Source organism: Amia ocellicauda, chromosome 12 (assembly GCF_036373705.1).
Source record: "Amia ocellicauda isolate fAmiCal2 chromosome 12, fAmiCal2.hap1, whole genome shotgun sequence".
In the NCBI taxonomy this organism is placed as follows: domain Eukaryota; kingdom Metazoa; phylum Chordata; class Actinopteri; order Amiiformes; family Amiidae; genus Amia; species Amia ocellicauda.
In genome coordinates, this window is record NC_089861.1 from 25,157,262 (window position 1) to 25,178,865 (window position 21,604).

The window sequence follows — 21,604 nt, forward strand, 5'->3', positions numbered from 1 at the left end:
AAACGTGGAGATATATAGTATGTACACTAATAAAGACATTCAACAAATGTCTTCAAAGCTCGCAGAAAGTAACCACACAAAAACAATACCCCAAAGTTACCGATTGGAAATTTTCAAAGAAAAACAAAAGTGACGTCACAGACGGAGGGATACGGCACCAGCGGTGAAGAGGCTCCCAATCCGGATCAAACCGGCTCCCGCTGGCTGCCGCTGGTTGTTCTGACCGTCCTACTTGCTGTTGCTGCAGTGGGGCTCTGCGCATGTCCGTGCTCGTCACGCTCGTCCTTTCATTGTTCTGCTGGGGGGGGGGTGACTGCACAGATGTCAATAATGCAGTCTGGCTGACTCAGTGAAATTGTTACAAAGTTAGAGGTTGGAGTCTGCATTTCGTTATATATTTCTATATATCGATTGCGTAACTGCAGACAAGGGCGCTGTGCTGCAAAAAGGTACAGCAAGTTCTCGGCTCTCCAGCAATACCACTCTGTCTGAACACAGGTCCTGAGGAGCTGCAGGCTGTTCTGGTACTCATTGCTGCTCAATCTCTTAAAATGGACGGATTTATAATGAAACAAAATGCGAAACTATTATTATTATTATTATTATTATTATTATTATTATTATTATTATCTGTAGTAGTAGTAGTAGTAGTAGTAGTGGTGGTGGTGGTGGTGGTTACTAGTGAGTAAACACGCCAAATAAGGCTTTTTCAAATTGAGATAGTGTTCTGCAGATATACAGTCTGACAACACTAGGTCACGGTGAAACCCATCCGCACTTCACAGACACCATTAACTCCTAACAAGATTTGAGTGGTCTGCAGGGTCACCCCAACACATGCGTGGGCTGGGGGAGCATAAAAGCCATCTTTATTTATGATGACGTCGTTCCTAATTGTGGTGGCCGGTGACGTGATTCTGAAAACACAAAACCGGACGAGTCTGGCTATGGTGGGAATCAACACGTTTAGAGGTTAAGGCGAATCTCTGTTGTCGAAATGTTATGTTTCCCGGCGCACAAAATAATAAACCAGGGTGATCAGTTTTAAGGAGAAGCTCTCACTCCACTTCAGATCTCCTCCCCCCATGGCCCCAGTCTCCATGGATACTGCATTGTGACGCATGAACCAGCCCAGCCCGCTGGCAAAAGCAATACACAGCTTTTAGTTTTAGGAAGGACCTCCGCCTTTAGCAATAACCCTGCAGTTCTCCTCCATTGCTGCTTCTTAATCTTCGTAATTATGGTGATCATGATGATGAAGACAATATACAAACGTTTACATAATCTCCTTTCTATATACCAGACAATATACGTATATTACATATGCAGTTGATCAGCTATCTTCACTGACACGCTGCTGTCATCCACTCACTCTTGCATTGTTCCGATTCTCTGTGAAAACAGTGGACTTGAACAATCCTGTCACATTATTCAAATCTGAACCGAAATTAACCGGGGACCTTTACACACTCATTTGGGGGTTGTCTTTTGCCCGCTCAAATAATAGGAATATGAAGTCTAAACATAGCGGTAACTTTCAAATAAAGAAAGGATTACAGATAGTTCATCTTGATTTTTATTAGAAACAGAGAAGATAAACCACCGTATCCGAAAGTCTGCCACGTCGGCCTACTTAGTATTAACTAAAGGGCATCGCCAATGTATCGAGTGTTTAAAGCATGAAGCATCTCTCCGACTATCGCAAATCAATTATAAGGGAAAGGAAGATATCTACATTTCGGGGCTTTTTTTTTGTATTATCTCGAAACGTAAGAATTGTGAAGGTAAGAGTAGCCCGTCGCAACATCATCATCATCAACAACAACAATATAACATCCACAACAGACGTATGGAGAGGGCAAGGCTACGTCATTGAAGAGCGACAAAGCTTTCAGTGTCGCAGAGGGCTACGTCATCACTAATCGAGGCTTGTCGTGGCTGGCTGTGCATAGGAGCGCTGTTACTGGTAGGTTTGAGAGAGAGAGAGAGAGAGAGAGAGAGAGAGAGAGAGAGAGAGGGGGGGACGAAGACGAAAGAAGTGTATCTTTTGACACCGGGAAATCTGATGAATTGTGGGAATAGCGTGTACCTAAAACAGGCCATTATGTGGTGGTGTTGTTTCTTTTACTGATAACTAATTATAAAACCTGACCTCTACGCCAATCCATTCAGGTTATATTACGGACCTTCTACACTTGCCAGAAGTTGGTGGTGTCAGTACTAATAACAAACTACACAACTCAGAGACAGTGTCGTGAGCAATGCTAGTATTGAGCAGCACCAGAAACCAATCCAGTCACCCCGATTGCTCACAGATTGTTTATACAGGGCCCAGATCACTCGTAATCATGTCTCGCTCTCTGCCTTGACATTTACAGAGGATGAGATCAACTGATAACAAACCATCACAAGTGCTGACGGGGGGTGTGGGGGGGCTTTAATTCACTTATCTGTACTGTTGTTTATTCAGTAACCCATATAATCCGTTAAGTCTTGTAGGAGCATCAGCACTGCATACATATTCATTTGTTGTATTCATTTGATCCTATACATCAACTTTTCCTTTGCACCTGTGTTTGGTCTGGTCTAGGTCAGAACTTCCACTGAGTCCCGGGGCTCCTCTGCGTCTCTGTCAGCTGTTTGTCTAGATTATGTCAACACCAAATAAACTACTTATGGATTTATTGTCATCCTGTGGCTTCCTCGGTGTGTGTGTGACGGGGAGCTGTCATGTTTTTGTTGTCTTCCTGGGAGACTGCATAGGATGCATACGAGTTGAATGGATTTACCTTTTCCCCGTTTCCGTCCAAATCGCTGCAGTGTGATGTCATTCTTGGAGAATTATCTGTTAGAAGAGTTTGGTTTAGTACCATGAGGTATTTAAAATGGCCTCGGGCTATGTGCATACAAAAGGCTATGTGCCACATCCGCAAACCAAAATGGCTGCTGACTGCTGGTTTGAGGGGCCAAACTGAAATACAAGTTTAAGATGCTTTTTGCATATTGTTGGAAAGAGAATGTTTGCTTTTTCTTTTGTTCTTTTTTTAAGGAAAATCAAGCATTAAATATAACATGTATTTTGCGTTTCAAATTGTGAAAAAGTCTGTTAATATTTCTCTGATATCTAGTGAGGTATTTCATTATTTAATTTGTAGTAGTGGATTTTTGAGGACTAGAGAAAGGGTTGCACAAATGTCCAAAGAAAGAAAACAAAAGATGCGGTGCTTAGATTGGAAATGAAAAATATATGAAATGTGCCTTTCCAACAGTAATTTTAGTATCTCTGCAGATAGCTCCCAACATGTGTTGCTGCAGCTCTGGGCTGACTGTTAAGCAGAGAATTGACTGTATGCTGAGACCAGAGACCTGTTCACTAACAAGGTGTGTGTTTGTCCATGTGTTTTTATGTGGAAAAAACAACAACCTAAAAACACAAATTATTATAAATGTGTTAATTTGTGTATTGTCTCTGTCCTTCCGCAAGCTGCTAATACTGAAGTTAAAATATATTAGTCTTTTCCTCCATTTATCTGTTTCTCTCTCTCTCTCTCTCTCTCTCTGTGGGTTGTTGTTGTGCAGATTGTTCTAGCTGACAGTCTGTTCATGGTTTTGAAGATGTTCTCCTGTCGCTGTTGCTAGACTGATCAGAAGACCAAATTAGGATGCATCTTCCAGACTATTGGATTACTCTGACTTCAATTCGTATTACTTGCCACTTTGATATGTTCCCACTCATGTTAGAATTATTTCCCAAAACGCAATTGGTTGAATTGAATATAACGGTATAACATTTAGCAAACTGAACAGAGCGATAGACAACAAGCATGTTCATTATTTTTAATTAGGATAGCACACTTCACATCAAGTCGTTGATCACGTTTGTTATAATGTAATCTATTGCACTGTGGTGCAGGAGACTGGTTGGAATCTCAAATTTACCAGGATGTTACTAAATATATATATTTATGTCTTCATCAGGGCTATAAATACCTAATAATTGAGAGTGCGACTACTAATATATATATAAAATTTGATGTCTTACAAACACCATTGTGATGTACCGCGGGGCACGGGAACAGGGGACCCAGTTGTGGTCGTGGGGTAGAGGTTGTCAGACGGGCGTGGGTCGGGTACCGGCAGAACAGGGCAATCAAGGGCAAGGCAAAGAAGTGGTCGTGTTCACAGGCAAGGAATCGAGGTAACATGGCAATAAGACACGGGGAGTAATACTCAGAGATGTAGTACAGACTGACAAAACTTTGCAATAGCTGGGAGTTAGTGAGGGGTTTATAAGTGGCACAGAAAACCAGGTTGGGATGTGCAGGGCAAATGGGAGCAGAGGGTTATTGTGGAAGTGCACATGGGTTTCAGGAATGTGATTAAATGATTGAATGAAGTGGTCTGGGAGAGGTGACTGGGAAAGAAGTGTGATGGTGACATCTAGTGGAGAGCTGGGGATGTGTTTTGAATTGTGACAACCATCTTAAAAACTTTTGTTTTATATAAAGTGTAAACATCACCATGGACATGATTTCTGACCTTTACTCATATACACTTGTATTATTTAAATCATAAAATTAAAAAAAGTTAAAATGTAAAATAAAAATCACATTATCCATATTATGTATCAATACTGTATCTTTTATAAACAGCTGTCATTAAAGTACACTCACCTAAAGGATTATTAGGAACACCTGTTCAATTTCTCATTAATGCAATGATCTAACCAACCAATCACATGGCAGTTGCTTCAATGCATTTAGGGGTGTGGTCCTGGTCAAGACAATCTCCTGAACTCCAAACTGAATGTCTGAATGGGAAAGAAAGGTGATTTAAGCAATTTTGAGCGTGGCATGGTTGTTGGTGCCAGACGGGCCGGTCTGAGTATTTCACAATCTGCTCAGTTACTGGGATTTTCACGCACAACCATTTCTAGGGTTTACAAAGAATGGTGTGAAAAGGGAAAAACATCCAGTATGCGGCAGTCCTGTGGGCGAAAATGCCTTGTTGATGCTAGAGGTCAGAGGAGAATGGGCCGACTGATTCAAGCTGATAGAAGAGCAACTTTGACTGAAATAACCACTCGTTACAACCGAGGTATGCAGCAAAGCATTTGTGAAGCCACAACACGTACAACCTTGAGGCGGATGGGCTACAACAGCAGAAGACCCCACCGGGTACCACTCATCTCCACTACAAATAGGAAAAAGAGGCTACAATTTGCACAAGCTCACCAAAATTGGACAGTTGAAGACTGGAAAAATATTGCCTGGTCTGATGAGTCTCGATTTCTGTTGAGACATTCAGATGGTAGAGTCAGAATTTGGCGTAAACAGAATGAAAACATGGATCCATCATGCCTTGTTACCACTGTGCAGGCTGATGGTGGTGGTGTAATGGTGTGGGGGATGTTTTCTTGGCACACTTTAGGCCCCTTAGTGCCAATTGGGCATCGTTTAAATGCCACGGCCTACCTGAGCATTGTTTCTGACCATGTCCATCCCTTTATGACCACCATGTACCTATCCTCTGATGGCTACTTCCAGCAGGATAATGCACCATGTCACAAAGGTCGAATCATTTCAAATTGGTTTCTTGAACATGACAATGAGTTCACTGTACTAAACTGGCCCCCACAGTCACCAGATCTCAACCCAATAGAGCATCTTTGGGATGTGGTGGAACGGGAGCTTCGTGCCCTGGATGTGCATCCCACAAATCTCCATCAACTGCAAGATGCTATCCTATCAATATGGGCCAACATTTCTAAAGAATGCTTTCAGCACCATGTTGAATCAATGCCACGTAGAATTAAGGCAGTTCTGAAGGCGAAAGGGGGTCAAACACAGTATTAGTATGGTGTTCCTAATAATCCTTTAGGTGAGTGTAGAGCTGCTGTGATGTTCACCCACGCATTGTCTTTTTAATGGATGCGTTTGTCTTTCAATGTATAGTGATACAGTAATGGATATTGCTGTTCCTCATAAATTAACTTCTTGATTCTTTATTCAGCTGCAGGGAGCCTGACAGGAGAAGTTTCCTCAGACAGTCTCAACAATTCTAAGTTACACTTAAGTTGTGCATGAGATTTGAGAGCATGAGATTTGAGAGCTATACTATGGGCTCAAATTAGCGCCATAAGTAACGAACTCAAAATTAAGAATATTGTAACCAAAAAAAAAAAGTTGAGAAAAAATTGATGTTGAGATCAAAAATAAAACAATCGAAAGTAAAATGTATAGAATTGTAAACAAAAAAATTATATCAAAAGCAAAAAAAAAACAACAACAAGAACCTTGAAAGCAAATAATGTTAAATCAAGAGCAAAAGTCACCTGCAGCCCCTGTGTGTGGCGGCACTGCTAAGATCTTTGCTTTCGCCACCAGTTTCTTTGCTTATTTTTGTTTATGAGTTTTGGCGCTATTTTGTCATGAGGGTGGGATTTACAGGGAGGCGTGGATCATGCATGGATCCATGGTTTGAGTGACAGTTCTTCCTGACCCAATCAGTGAGCAGGTGGGCTGGTCTGGTGATATCTGTGTGGGATGGCACTGTCTCAGTTTCAACAGCAGCGTCGATTCATCGACTCATTAAACACCCTGTGTGCACAGAGACCTGCAGTCAAGTGCTGCACAATCACTGGATCCCACCGCCATTTGAGCCCAAACATACAGCACTGAAACAAAACACAGGATCCACCTGCTACGTGCACAGTAACATGTTTAATATGTTCATATCAATGTAACCTGCAGAGCACTTTAATTCAGCTCCTCAGATAACACAGCGCCAGACTGATGGAGCTCACATCATTTAGCAAGACACAAATGGAGGGGCATATATATATACATATGCACAGTCACCTACAAAATTACTGGCACCATTGATAAAGATGAGAATAAAGGCTGTATGAAATAAACACATGTAATATGTAGAAAGCGATTGTCCACAACTTTTATTAAAAGCATGCTTTGTTTATAATTAAGTTCAGAAGCCATGTAGTTGCACCACTCAGTGTATGTGTCAGTCAGTGGTGAAGTCAAAGATGCGTTACAGACAGGGTTGCCAGATGCTTCTTTATTTAATAATAATAATAATAATAATAATAATAATAATAATAATAATAATAATGCTTCTTTGAAAATCCCCCCACTGGGGAACCAATTTCCCCCATTTCTAAACATTTCCCCCCAGTTTGCACAACACCCTTATTAGAGAGGAGTTGCATATTGTTTTACCATACTAATTTATATGGGCTTTAAATGCCTAATTAATTAATATTAACTTGATAAAATACTGAAAATATTAACGAATGTAACTGTAATAAAAGGGTGTCTTACTGATTAATGCTTCTGTGTCAGGAAATGTAATAGTAAGCCATTCAACAACTGTGGAGATATTGTGCTGCATATAATGGTCTTTTAATGTAATTTTGAGAAGGTATGCATTTAAGAAATTTAATTGACATGCAGTTTGAAAAAAGACACAGGTCACTATGGTGCATAATACTGCACATATATTATATTTTATCCTGAAAGCAGATTGATTATACAAATTGCTTTTATTTTAACTGCAGCAGTTTGCTGACAAAAATGTAAAAGTGAAATATATAAAGAAAAAACTAATATGGAAGACAAAGACAAAATATTGTATGCATTATGTTTAGGCGGGGGTACTCATTTAGATATTACAATGATGTCCCCATTTATTATCCTTCTAACTTTCCCTCCGCATAGACAGCATTGAGCGTGTCCCCGTTCTGCATAAAGACTGTGCACTCAGTGTGCGCTCCCGTGTAGTCGCAGCCCACACGCCCGCAGCGCGAGCTGCACACAGATCGACCTGTCATAGGTAAGAAATTAAACAAAACAACAATTATCCTTATATAACGTATAGCAATGTAAATTAAAACATCTGGATACCTAAGACAATAATCTGATGAAGAGATTGCATATTCCTTTCTGCGGTTTACAATCAGTATGCGATCTGTAATTTAAAAGGAGGATGCAACACATTGAACCAGCGCGTGCACTGCAAACAACACATATGGAAGCCACTTGTCCCAATCCCTTCCAGTCTCGGAGACAAACTTTTTCAGCATATTCTTCAATGTTTGATTAAAATGTTCTAGCAAGCCATCTGTCTGTGGGTGGTAAGGGATGGCCCTTATTGCCTTAATCCCTAACAGTTGATAGGCCTGCCTCAACAATTTAGACAAAGTTCCTTGATCTGTCAGAACTTCTTGTGGCAACCCTACTCTGGAGAATAATTGCATAAGAGCTGTAGCTACTGGGCGAACCTTCACTTCCCTCAATAGAAAGACGTCCGAGTACCTAGTGGCATAGTCACAAGTTACCAAGATAAACCTGTTCCCCCTCTGAGTATGCTCCAAGGGTCCTACTACATCAACCCCAATTCTCTGGAATGGAACATCAATAATAGGCAGGGAAATCAATGGAGCCCATGCCACTCTCCTACCACCTGACTTCTGACATTCTGGGAAAAATGTCTAGCAATCCTTGCATAAGTCTTCTCAGAACCTAAATGTCCGGCCCAGGGAATGGAATGTCCCAGCTCCAGCACTTGGTTCCTGAAGTCCTTAGGCACCAGCAACTGCTCTCCCTGGCCAGCTTTCTGATACAACAGCCCTTGCTTCACCTCATAACTATCCTCTTTGAGAGAAAACAGACTTCCACCCATAGCTGCTCTAGCAAAACACTCCTTCAGTGTCACATCCTTCTGTTGCAATTCTCCCAAATTTACCGGTATTGGAATTTCCGTTCCATCTTGGACAGCAGTCTCCAAAATGTCTTCACTGGGGAGTCCGCCCTGCTCAATTGCACCCCTAAATTTCTCCTGATGTCTCTCCCCTTTAGTTTTCCCCTACTCTACCCCCATCTCCTCATTCTGAAAAGGGAAACAGTCAGGGAAACTATTTGCAGGTTGCGATTTCCTAGCCTGTGACCGAGTAATGGCTAAATTACACGTTTGCAGCCCCCTCACTAACTCAGTCAGTACTGGCAAATCCTGCCCTAGCACTATTGCATAAGGTACATTTTGAACTAATCCCACAGTTATTAAATATTTCTGCCCCAATATCTCAATGTAGACATCTGCAGTAGGATAAGCTCTCTCATCACCATGAACACACCTAACTCTCACCCTTCCCTCACAGTTCCACATTTCCCTAGGAATCCACTGTGTGACTATTAGCGTTTGAGTACTCCCGGTATCTAGTAACACAGTAAGAGACTTGCCATTCACAATCACAGAGGTCACTAACTCAGTTCCCTCCCCATCTAATTCCTCAGTCTGTATGCTAGGTCTAGGTACATAACACATACTTGTGAGCTTCACTTTCCTTAATGGACAGACCAGTTTTATATGACATTCCTCACCACAAAAATAACACACTACTTTCCCTTTAGTTCTTACTGGTTCAGCTTTAGCTCTACAAATCTCCTCAACTCTAGGAACGATCAATCTTTCTGGACCACTACCTTTCCAAACCCTATCAGACTTACCCCTGGCTGGACATGAAAGACTTCCCCAGAAACAATATCGGCCTGGAGCACCTCGGGCTGCTGCAAATGCGTCTACCAGTTGGGCTGCTTCCTTGGCGGTCTCTGGGTCATGCTCCTTCAACCACACTCTCACCTCTGGATTCAGCATCTGCAGGAACTGTTAATGAATCATAATGTCTGCTAGTTCCTTCTTTGAACAATGTTCCAATTTCACCAACTTGCTGAACATGTCCCTGAGGCGTATATCTAATTCTTGGGATGTTTCGCCAGGCACAACATCCAAGTCTCTGAATCTCTGGTGGTAGGTTTCTGAGCTTATGGTGTATTTTCATAAAACTGCTTCCTTGACTTCATCATAGTTAGAGGTGACATCCATGTCCATGGCCACATAAGCACTCCTGGCCTTCCCCGTTAGCAATGACACTAACTGAATTGCCTATTCTTCCTTTGACCATTGATAAACAGTTGCAATCCTTTCGAATGTGGTAAGATAGTGTTCAATATCTTCTCCCTCAGTCAGTTTATTGAACTTTGGCTCACCGCTAAACCCAGTCTCAGCATGCAACTGCATGACCTTCATTTTCTGTTCTTGCTTTGCTGTTTCTCGTTCCATCCGCTCATCTCTCTGCTTCTGGCACTCCAAGTAAGCTTTTAACATTCCCGCCATCTCTGAAATAGTGGATTCACTCCCCAGCTTTGAAGAGGCACTTCCAGCTACTGGCAATGGAGGCAAAGCAGTTGCTCCAGCATCGCCTCCATGCCTCTCGCCTTGAGCTCTCTTCGGTGGCATCGTCAGACCAAGGTCTCTTCCTCTTACTGCTTTAGTACTCCCCTTGGCTACTGGATGCCACCGCTGCCACCATTTGTTAGTAGAGGATCCTGCAGCACCGTTGGTAAACTCAGAGAAACAAATATAGAGTCCAAAATCTCATTTATTGCCCATTGTAATTCCCATGGAATGGTGGTAGTTCTTGGTAGATCTTGATAAGTGGATCACAAAAGTAAGGCAACAATCAGAAGGAAGATAGCATGAAGAAAAATAAAACAACAAACAAACTACACCAGAACTTAAACTAAAGACTGTAACATACTAATCGGAATACACAAAAGAAGCAACTGAATAGTACAGGCGACTCTCGGACCTTAAGCCTCTCCAGTAGAGCTCCTCATCCTTCCACGACTAACCTCCCGCCCCCTGTGCCCCCTCAGTCAGCTTTATATAGCCCAACACCTGGTCCCTCCCTTCTTAGAAGGCTCCATAATATTACCCCATGTTTAGGCGGGGGTCCCCATTTATTATCTTTCTAACTTTCCCTCCGCATAGACAGCATTGAGCGTGTGCGCTTGCGCATTAAAGTATCTCTTGGTTATTGTGGTTATTCTGTGTCGAGTTCACTTTCCTCCATGTCTGTCTGCGTTTCTGAATGCACATTTCTTACCTGCATCCGACACATGTGGAAGAACTGGGGAGAACTCAAAGCGTCGTCCAAATGACAAAAAATATTGCCGTAAACAGTGGCATTTACGATATCGTCACACGATATATATCGTCATATCGCACAGCCCTACTAAGACCACATCTGATGAAGAGATCGCATATTCCTTTCTGCGGTTTACAATCAGTATGCGATCTGTAATTTAAAAGGAGGATGCAACACATTGAACCAGCGTATGCACTCACTGGAGATCTCCGTTTGTCCCCCTTTTCCCAGTTCCCCTTCACCAGAATAATGGTAACAGAGTAACATATTGCCCACTCATTTTACATTACAAATGTTAATCAAAACATATATCACGTTGTTTTTCTATGATTCTTTTGCAAATCAATTACTAGCTGTACTTTCTTTGAACCTATGAAGACATCCGTGTTTCATGAAGGGACTTCTCAGTCCATCACAGTCAGCATAGCCAATACAAGTAAAGCCACGTATTGGAATCTTCTTTTTCCTGCAGCATCTCTGTCATCATGCACCTCAAACCAGAGGGATTAATCTGTGGTTTGTTTCCAGGTCTTGTTTGTTAAATTGCACCACTCTTTTTCAGTTTGCTGTACATCTCCACATATTAATAATAATAATAATAATAATAATAATAATAATAATAATAATATTATTATTTCTTGGCAGACGCCCTTATCCAGGGCGACTTACAACATAAGTGCAAACAAAGTGCAAAAATACAGAGAAGTACAAGGCATCAATCATTACAAATTCAATTTGGCTAAAACAGCAATTCAAAATACATTTTACAAATTCCAATTTACAATTTACAAAAGTACAGTAAGTGAGGTCATACATCCTGGACGGTGAAAGCTAAGTGCTGTCAAGATGTAGGGTCAGAGACAAGGGCTACGGGAAAGGGAGCAAGGAGGAAAACAATCAAGAACGCGAGAAGCATAATAAAAACTGTGGGATAGAGGACTAATATTACAAGTGCTGTCGGAAGAGATGCGTCTTGAGTAAGCGCCGGAATGAGGTCAAGGACTCTGTTGTTTTGACTTCAGTGGGCAGGTCATTCCACCATTTAGGGGCCAGGGATGAGAAGGAGTGGCTCTGGAGGAAGGAGAGTGGAGAGGAGGCAGAGTTAGTCTTCTGGCACTGGAGGAACGCAGTGGTCTGGAGGGGATGTATGGAGAGATGAGTGACTGAAGGTAGCTTGGTGCAGTGTGGTTGAGACAGCAGTAGGTGAGGGTCAAAGTCTTGAACTGAATGCGTGCCGCTATCGGGAGCCAGTGGAGGGAGCGGAGCAGTGGAGTAGCGTGTGGGAATCGTGGCAGAGAGACACCAGATCAGCGTAGAATTGGTAGGAGAAACCATGGGAAGCGATGAGGGGGCCCAGGGAGCGAGCCTTGGGGAACGCCTGTGAGGAGAGGTTGAGGTGTGGATGAGGAACCTCGCCATGTCACTTGGTAGGTCCGGTCACTGAGGTAGGAGGAGAACCAGGTGAGAGCAGTCCCAGAGATTCCGAGGTCAGCGAGGCAGGAGAGGAGGATGGAGTGATCAACGGTGTCAGATGCTGCGGAGAGGTCAAGGAGGATGAGGACTGAGGAGAGGGAGGCCGCCCGAGCACAGCTGAGGGAGTCAGTGACTGCCAGGAGAGCCGTCTCAGTGGAGTGAGCTGTGCGGAAGCCGGATTGCAGAGGATCAAGGAGTGAGTGTTGGGACAAAAAATCCGAGAGCTGACAGTGGACCGCCCGCTCGAGGGTCTTGGAGAGGAAGGGAAGTAGCGAGACAGGGCAGTAGTTCTGAGGAGAGGTGGCATCAAGGGTTGGTTTCTTTAGCAGTGGGAAGACAGCAGCTTGTTTAAATGCAGAGGGGAAACAGCCAGAAAGGAGGGAGGAGTTAAGGAGGGAGGAGATGAAGGGGGGAAGATCAGGAGCGGTTGCTTGGAAGAGACGAGAAGGGAGAGGGTCCAGGTCACATGTTGTGAGTTTGTGACGTAGGAGGAGAGCAGAAACTTCAGCATCTGAGAGAGGTGAGAATGAAGAAAAGGAAGCTTGGTCGGTGGGAGGGGAGATGAGGGTGGAGTATTGAAGAGCCTGCGGATGTCTGCAATCTTGGAGGAGAAATATGGATTGGAACTCCTGTGCAATACCTGTAATGGGTCTCTTTATTTGTGACAGCGCTTCTTTTGGGTGCAGTATTTCAAGTTTTTCCAGTGTGCTGATTTTGGCTGGTAGTCTGGTTCTCAGTTAATGCGCCATCTTCATCAGCATAGCCTTGTACTTTTCTTTCACGGTCTCAACAGCAGCTTTGCTAGGAAGGGTGTCAGCTAAACATGTAAAATCATATCCCATGTACATAGCTGCTGTGGGTATGAGGTTCTTTTCAAATTCAAAGCTGACGAGTGATGAAGGGGAAACCTTCTCCAGGTAACTGGGATTAACAGTTTGTCTCAGTACTGACTGATAATACAGTCAGATCCAGGAAAAGCTTAGAAGGACTAACTGTGTCCAATTGAAACAGCTGGTTTACTTTGTTCAGATCACACAGAGGTGATCTGAGGAAGATCAGGTACAGCTTATTAATGGGTCATCCATCATGTCATTCACGAGATTTGCCATGTAGCATCTTTGTGAATCTTTAGCTGTACTGAAATGTAGCTTGAGAGCATCCCTTCGGTGGCCCTGAAGTGCAAAACACAAGAAAAATATTTTGAGAACACAAAAAATAATTTGAGGACACAAACAATATTTTGAGAACATACAAAATATTTTGAGAACAAAAAAAATAAATTCCACAACACACAACATATCTCACAACAGAAATGACATCACTCATGAGAAGGCAGGGTGGAGCAGGAGGAGCGGAAGAAAAACGGCTGGAAATCGGTGAGGAGTTTGTTTTTAATCTGAAATGCGCTTATTATTGTAACATGTTACTCGACACACGCTGTCTAGCAGGACCAGCAGCCTTTAGACACGGAGGGACAGCGAGTCTCATCACAGTGTTTCTCCGGTGTGAGGGGGGTGACGGTGTTTCTCCAGTGTGAGGGGGGTGACGGTGTGTATTTTATATGAATGAAAGTCGGCTCCTCTCTCGCCGGGGCTGCGGCCGTGATCACCCCACGAGTGTATACAGGGTGCCGAGCCCCGCTGTGCAGCAGCCCAGTGAGAGAAATGCGTTTATACAGCTCTAGCTTTAGGGGTCGCTTTCCAAACAGCAGTGTAACGATACTGGGGTAGAAGGACATGTGCATTAATTAAGTTACATTACATTATGTGCATAACTGTATCAAAAGATCAAAAACAACATTAACGTAAATGGTCAACCGAAAAATAAACATAAAAAGGATTTGAAATATACAGTTCAGGTATGCTTTTACTTTAAAACTCTGTCCTAAATGAAGTAATCGATGGCATTTCTGTTTGGAAGTCAATATATATATTAATCTGTTTGCGAGGTGCATGTTTGTTAAACCTTTTATTTAAATAAATAATGGAAAGAATGGGGATTCATGCATATCAGTAAGGTGTTTGTTTCTAAACGTCTCCATGCAGTATTCACAATAAGGAATCAGTGAAGGCAATACATTTGTTCTACTTGCATTACAAATATTGGAATTCTAAATAGAAAAGTATGTAGTATGTAGTATTTACCGTGTTCGTTGTTTAATCCGAAACAGTAGACTAGGCACTTACTGTAGCAGTATGAAATCAGTAAATTTACCTGATTATTCAAATATCTACATAAAGTTTTCAATATATGCTATAATTTTTAATGACTTGTTTTTAGTGTTCATGGTTGTATTGTAAAACATTTGTAGAGAATGTGAATTTGATTTAAATATATTTGTTGTCAGTGTTTAATTTTGTAAAACCCATGGTTTTGATGATAAGTTGTTGGTATATATTTTTTTGCCAGTATTTAAGATTTCTTTTGTGTTTTCAGGTTAATGTTGGGAACATAACCACGTGTGATGGCATTTTGAAAAAGGAGAGATGAAAAACCCTGCCTCTTTGTATTTCTCCTGAAGCTTCTGAAGGAAAAGAAAAGATTCTGAAGGGATCACATACAAGTTTTATTTGTTATACTGCAATGCAAAAAACATGAGTAATTACAGTACAAAGTACAATAAAGGCATCCTTATTATTGAAAGTACACTAAAAGCAAGCATTAACATTTTTCACTGGTCAATGGAATAGACATATTCGCATTAAAGACCAAATGGCAATATCATATAAAAAGATGTATGCATCTCAGTTTTCCATCTTTGTTATTATACTGGGTTTTGGCAGTGAGGTGGAAAAGGTAATTGATTCAAGGGAATCAGATAGAAAAGTATATAAAACAGAAGAACAATACATATACAGGAGGTAGTTGGACAGGTAAATTAAGCAGATGCAAATTATGTTCATGTCATACTTTACATTTAGTTACATTTCATTAATGTTGTACTGCAAAGTTGTCACATTTACAGGTAAGTTTGATTGAATCAATGGCAATTGGTAGAAGTTTGATTAAGTCTCACCTTGATTAAGTTACAGACTTGGGCTGGGACCTAATCAAATCTCACGGCACCTGTCCATCACACTTTACAAAACGGAATGTTATTGCCTTTTGTTTCTGTAAGCATCTAATTTCTCCTACTCAAATAAACAAAGAGTGATAATATTGTTTTATAAAGTGTGACTGGCATGTCCCATGAGATTTTAACACCGCCCTATAAAATGTTTAGAACAATAATTAAATGCATTTGAAACAAAAATATTGTCCAATACAACATGCAAACTGCAAATGCTTGTAATTTGTAATTGAAATACAAGTTTGTTTTTTCTTTCAACCCTTGTCTGTTAGTACGGCCCTTACACTAATTCCTAGAAACTATAGCTTCTATGTAATCTTTACACATTAGCTATTTCTTTCAATTTCAAATACAAGTCAAGGGCACATTCACGTGTCAGTGGGGTTAGGAAGTGTTTTTTCTTTTCTTTTACCGAGTTCAAATAGTTGTTAGTGAATGTTTTAATCTCCACAGAAGCAAATCTCTTCAGTGAGCTGAAAGTTGCTGAAGCTGTTCTTCAGACACTCCACTGCCACAATCCCTCAACTGAAACCTAAACAAGATATTACAATTACACCAATGATTCACTGTCCCCGTGCACAATTGCACTGCTACACAAGATAAATCCATTTCATGTTCAAATATAAGCTAAAACAAAATAAGTAACAAAACAAAATTTGGATGTACTCATTAACATTTAAAAAAACTACAACAGAACATTGGTATGGCAGTTTGTTTTCAGTTGGTTTGTTATAAGAAGCTAATATTAGAAATAGTTTCCCCACTTGTTCAGTCAAGTATTATAAAAAATAAACTGGACCTGTGTGGCAGGTTAAATATCTCATTAGGAATTCCGGATGGACAAGCTGACATTCTCTAAGGTCTAGTTCTGTACTGGTTGCAGAGCAGCTTGTATTCATTTAAATCCTTTTGGAGGATGTTAACAAAAGCAAAGCACAGAAAACACTCCTGTTCATGGCTGCCACTGAAATAGCCTGCATCCTTCAAGTCTAGGAGCTCCATCCAAAACTGGGTGCTGAAGATATGATGACATTTAGTTATTCAACATAACTCACTTGTATCACACATTGTTTTAAACATATTGTGTGGAAGGTATTTGAATTTTAATAACTTATATGCAAAGTTTATTTTAAAATTACAAAAAACAAGGAAAGGGTAATCTACAGTACCAAAGTTCATATAAATGCATTTATGCATTTTAATAACAATCGTGTGCACGACCACTGCACAATGTAATCATTTATCTCTTGAATATACAACAAAAACGATACATGTATTGGCTATAACTTTACCGTTGTATTCTAAAATTTGACAACCAGGATTATATATTTAAACGTGACTTGAAAAGTGGTCAGTGTGCTTTGGATTGTGTGGGACAACAGTTTAATCATAAAATCTTTCTCGAAAATCCGTCCATGCATCCACTTACCCATAAGGTTTTAATTAGTCGTTTCCATCTACGTCACAAACATAATGTGGCCCAATAGACTGATAGCTGATCTACAGAACCGTCTCATCTGCTGACAGATGTGCAGGACGTACTCATGTCAGATACAGCTTCATTACATCACGTCTCCTCACACACAACTGGTGTTTGTGCTGTAACACCTGAAACACCATCCTTCATTATAATATAATAAAGATTATATTTGCTTTACTTCTCAGCGACTTCTCCACTTCATTAAAGACAGGTTCTTCATCCTCCATGATGTGCTTTTAGAAAATCCAACATTACATCATAGCATCATAGGTGCAGCCTTTTCTGAAATACTCCCTTATCATATCCAATTGAGTCAGCCCATCTCCGTCATACCTAAAATCGTACAAATGAATAATTAACACATACGGTAATTGGTAGAAATGCTATTATCTAAGTTATATCCAAAAAGTATTGGTCACATCCTAAATATGAGCTAGACAGTAAAGCCTGGCCTGCGCTGCCCACTCACTGCACTGAGATCTCATGTCTCAGGTCATGCTAGTGGAGGTCCAGCCGACCTGGACAGAACATGACCTGTGTTGAGAAACGTGACTTAATTTATTCTATGTCCTTGTTTCCAAAAAAAAAATAATAATGGCGCATGAATAAAACACTATTATACACATAGTGTACACGTGTCCTTCTACCCCAGTATCATTACACTGCTGTTGGAAAGCGACCCCTAAAGCTAGAGCTGTATAAACGCATTTCTCTCACTGGGCTTTATATGACTTTCATTCATATAAAATACACACCGTCACCCCCCTCACACTGGAGAAACACCGTCACCGTCGGCATTTCAGATTAAAAACAAACTCCTCACTGATTTCCAGCCGTTTCTCTTCCGCTCCTCCTGCTCCACCCTGCCTTCTCATGAGTGATGTAATTTCCGTTGTGAGATATGTTGTGTGTTGTGGAATTTATTTTTTGTGTCCTCAAATAATTTTTCTTGTGTTTTGCACTTCAGGGCCACCGTACATCCCACTGGTCCAAAATCTTGACAACACTTTCTCCCTGACTGAGCCACCTGGTAGGTGATGGCTGAATCAACTTTCTGGGGTTTAAGCCTTCTAAGGTTGTGTGCAATTGGTTGTAATGGTTTCTTCTTTTTGCACTATTGGAAAACCAATTGTGGGTTTCACGCACCAAGAAATCTAAATGTCTTGGCAACACCTCAGACGCTTTGCTGCCAACCAAATTGAGGGAATGGCAGATGCACTTCATAAGGACAAGATGATGAACCCTTTCTTTGAGCAGAGTGTACACAGAATGGTTGCATCCAACCATGACACTAGCCCCATCCACTCCAATTCCAACACACTTGTGCAAATCTAGCTCATCCTCTTCAAGAGCCGAAACAACTACCTCTACCAGAGATGAAGCATCAGTCTCAATCACTGGAATTAGTTTAAAAAAGGTTGAAACAATATTTTGCTTTGTAAAGCTTGGGTATCAAATGACAACAGAAAATACCTGTGTAACAGATATGTCAGTGCTTTCATCAATTATTATTGAATAAAAGCTGTCACCAATATCTGCTACAAATTCTTTGTGAAGCTCTGGACCCAAAATGTTAACAATAAGAGCAGTACACTTAGTACGATGAAGTGCTATTTTATTCAGTACACTGTACTGGGTGTCTAATGATGGAAGTAATTCAGACAAATGGTCCACTGTATTAATTGAACAGTGTTCAGCAACAAAGCAGGCCAGTTTTAACTCTGCCTGTTTGCATTCATTTGTAATGGTCTCAGTGAAATACTGCTGAATTGGCTGATGCTCAGAGGCTGCTTTGCTGTTACAAACTTTCAAAGTGTGTTTTTGAGTTTTAGAATGTGTGATCAGATCCTTCTTGTGTGCATGCAATGTGGAATGACAAATCGCGCAATATGCAAGTGAATCATCTCCCTGGACTGGCAGCAACCATCCTGAGAAAAAAAAAATGTAATCGTCACTCAAACCTGCTGGACCAATGGAGACCCATGATCCACGCCTCCCTGTAAAGCCCGCCCTCAGGACAAAACAGAAAACAGAAAAAAATATAAATAAATCGAAAGCAAAGAAACTGGCGGCAAAAGCAAAGATCGCAGCATTGCAAGCAAAGACAGGGGCTGCAGGCGAGTTTTGCCCTCGATTTAACATTATTTGCTTCCAAGTTTTTTTGTGTGCTTTGGATGTATTTTTTTCTCCCATAAAGGCTGATTTATACTTGTGCGTAGCGATGCACAGCAGGGATTTCTGGGTAAGCTTAGTCCACAGAGGCCCGCAGACGCGCCGACGCCACTCCTCCACAATCTCAACAGCGCGTCTCTGCGTCCTGCGCGTCAGGCCAGCGCTGATTGGCTGAGCAGGACATTCTGAGCGCCGCGGCCAATCGCTCAGTGCTGGGGCGACCGGGGTACAATGTCGCAGCAGCAGAGGAGAGAAACGATGTGGTGACATACGAAAGTGTTTAAAATGCATATCCACGAATCCACGACTATTTTGTCCCTCGAACTGCACATTTCGTTAATATAATTAACATTTTGCGTACATAATTCACATTTTATCTCACGAAATGCCGACATATTTCGTTCTTGGCAATTTTGGACGAAAGGTAAAATGTGCTTTGCTTTCCGTGGACGGAATGAACAATTTGAATTCATGATCAAACAGTGACTGATCAAAGCATTGATCCAGAGTTTGCAACGTGATCAAGATTGATTCCAAAGGAAAGTTAGAAACTTGCTGAGCCGATCATAGGAGAGCTGAAATGCCATATATGTAATTAAAATATTTAGTAACAATTAAGAACGGATATGCAGGAGAAATTCACATACGCAGAGATGTGTTTATGTATGTTCTAGTGTTAAGTCTCTAGCCAACTATAGCAAGACAATATAGATCTGCACGTACAGGATGCAATTTGTATTTGTTTGTGCGTGTAGTTTCTGTAACATGTCATTAACAGTATATGTTAATTTACATCCATTCAATCCTAGGTGCACCATAGAAATCGGGTTTCGATTTCAGTAGATTGCGATGTGTTAATGTGTAATGCGACACTGCCCCCTATGGACGTGTCAACCTTACGTGCATGTATGTACGCAGTCGCAGACACAGAAGTATAAACCAACCTTAACACAGTGTACAGCCAGTTACAGAAGAAGAACATAAGAAAGTTTACAAATGAGAGGAGGCCATTCGACCCATCGTGCTCGTTTGGTGTCCATTAATAACTAAGTGATCCAAGGATCCTATCCCGTCTATTTTTAAATGTTCCCAAATTTTCAGCTTCTACCACATTGCTGGCAAGTTTTTTCAGATTGTGACAACTCTCTGTGTGAAGAAGTGTCTCCTGTTTTCTGTTTTGAATGCCTTGAAGCCCAATTTCCATGAGCTTCACCAGCGAGGGTGCAGTCTGTCTCCCCCTCAACGCCTCCTCACAGGCGCTCCCCCAGGAGGAGACCATGCTCCCCCAGACAAAGGTCCCTGAGAGCGAAGTGCTCCCGCTCCAGATCTTCTAGACGCTCCACTCAGCAGACTCCTCAGGAGACAGGAAGCGGGCGGGATTGTGTCTCTGATTAAGACAGTTGGGGAGCTTTCACACAGGCTGGACTCCCAGCAACAGATGCTGCACTCTATGGCGGCATGATTTCCGGCGGAAGAGGATGTTCACCATCTCCCTCAGCTGCCACCACCGCTACCGTAAGAAGCACTGTCCCACGTGTCATCGCGCTCAGACATATCGGACCCTCCATATTTTACAGAGGAGACAGAGGTGGTGAGTTCGGTGTCATAGCACTTTCAAAGGCCGAGTATGGAGTTTAAAGCCCTGATGAGACGTGCGGCTGTGGCAGTGGACGTTCCCTGGTGCCCCCAGGAAGAGGTTCTGAAAAAACGGCTTGTGAGGGAGAAGACTGCTAAGCCTGCGGAGATCCTTCCCCTCCTTGATGATTATGTGGACATTGTACAATCCACGTGGAACCAGCCAGCAGTTGCTCCTGCAACTTCTATGCAGGCGGAGGCCATATACGCAACAGCGGGGGTGGAAAAGAAAGGACTGGGATTTTTCCTACCGACAGGGGATTCGGTGTCCAGGCTGGTTCGGGTGAATGCCATATTAGACAAAGAAACGCTTTGCCCTAATAAACAATGCAGAACAACGGACACTATACTGAAGAAAGCATATTCTGCAGAGACTTCACCGGTCCAGTCCAACAACACACAGGCCATTTTAATCCTGTACATAGGTCACCTGACGAGACACATGAGGGAGCGCCAGTCTATGGCAGATGTGGGGGAGATGGAGCTTGTCAATGCCTATATGACTGACTTGCTACAAGAAGGGGCGAAGGCCATGGGGAGATCTCTCGCAGCTATGGTTGCAGCCAGACACCATCTGACATAGGCGAAGCTCCAGGACAAGGAGAAGTCCGTCCTTCTCGATGCTCCCATCACCCTGGGTCAGACATTCAGAAAAACAGTGGATCTCTATCAAATGGTCGGCGAAGTTAAAGGAGACAGCATCCAAGAATGCTGATCTCCAACAGACCAGACGGCAGCCACAGCAGCACCTATGGGGATCCCAGCAACCCAA

The 21,604-nt window shown here is 42.0% G+C and overlaps 1 long non-coding RNA gene across 2 annotated transcripts; it reads left to right on the plus strand.

The window, feature by feature from the left end:
- Positions 1 to 1,202: 1,202 nt before the first annotated feature.
- On the plus strand, positions 1,203 to 18,551 carry LOC136764694 (uncharacterized). 2 transcript variants are annotated; one of them, XR_010821230.1, is made up of 3 exons: positions 1,203 to 1,966; positions 3,290 to 3,381; positions 3,580 to 4,620. It is a non-coding gene; the product is annotated as an uncharacterized LOC136764694 (long non-coding RNA). The 2 variants fall into 2 exon arrangements; XR_010821229.1 differs by lacking the exon at positions 3,580 to 4,620 and adding an exon at positions 14,912 to 18,551 and having other exon boundaries at positions 1,205 to 1,966.
- The last annotated feature ends 3,053 nt before the right edge of the window (positions 18,552 to 21,604 follow it).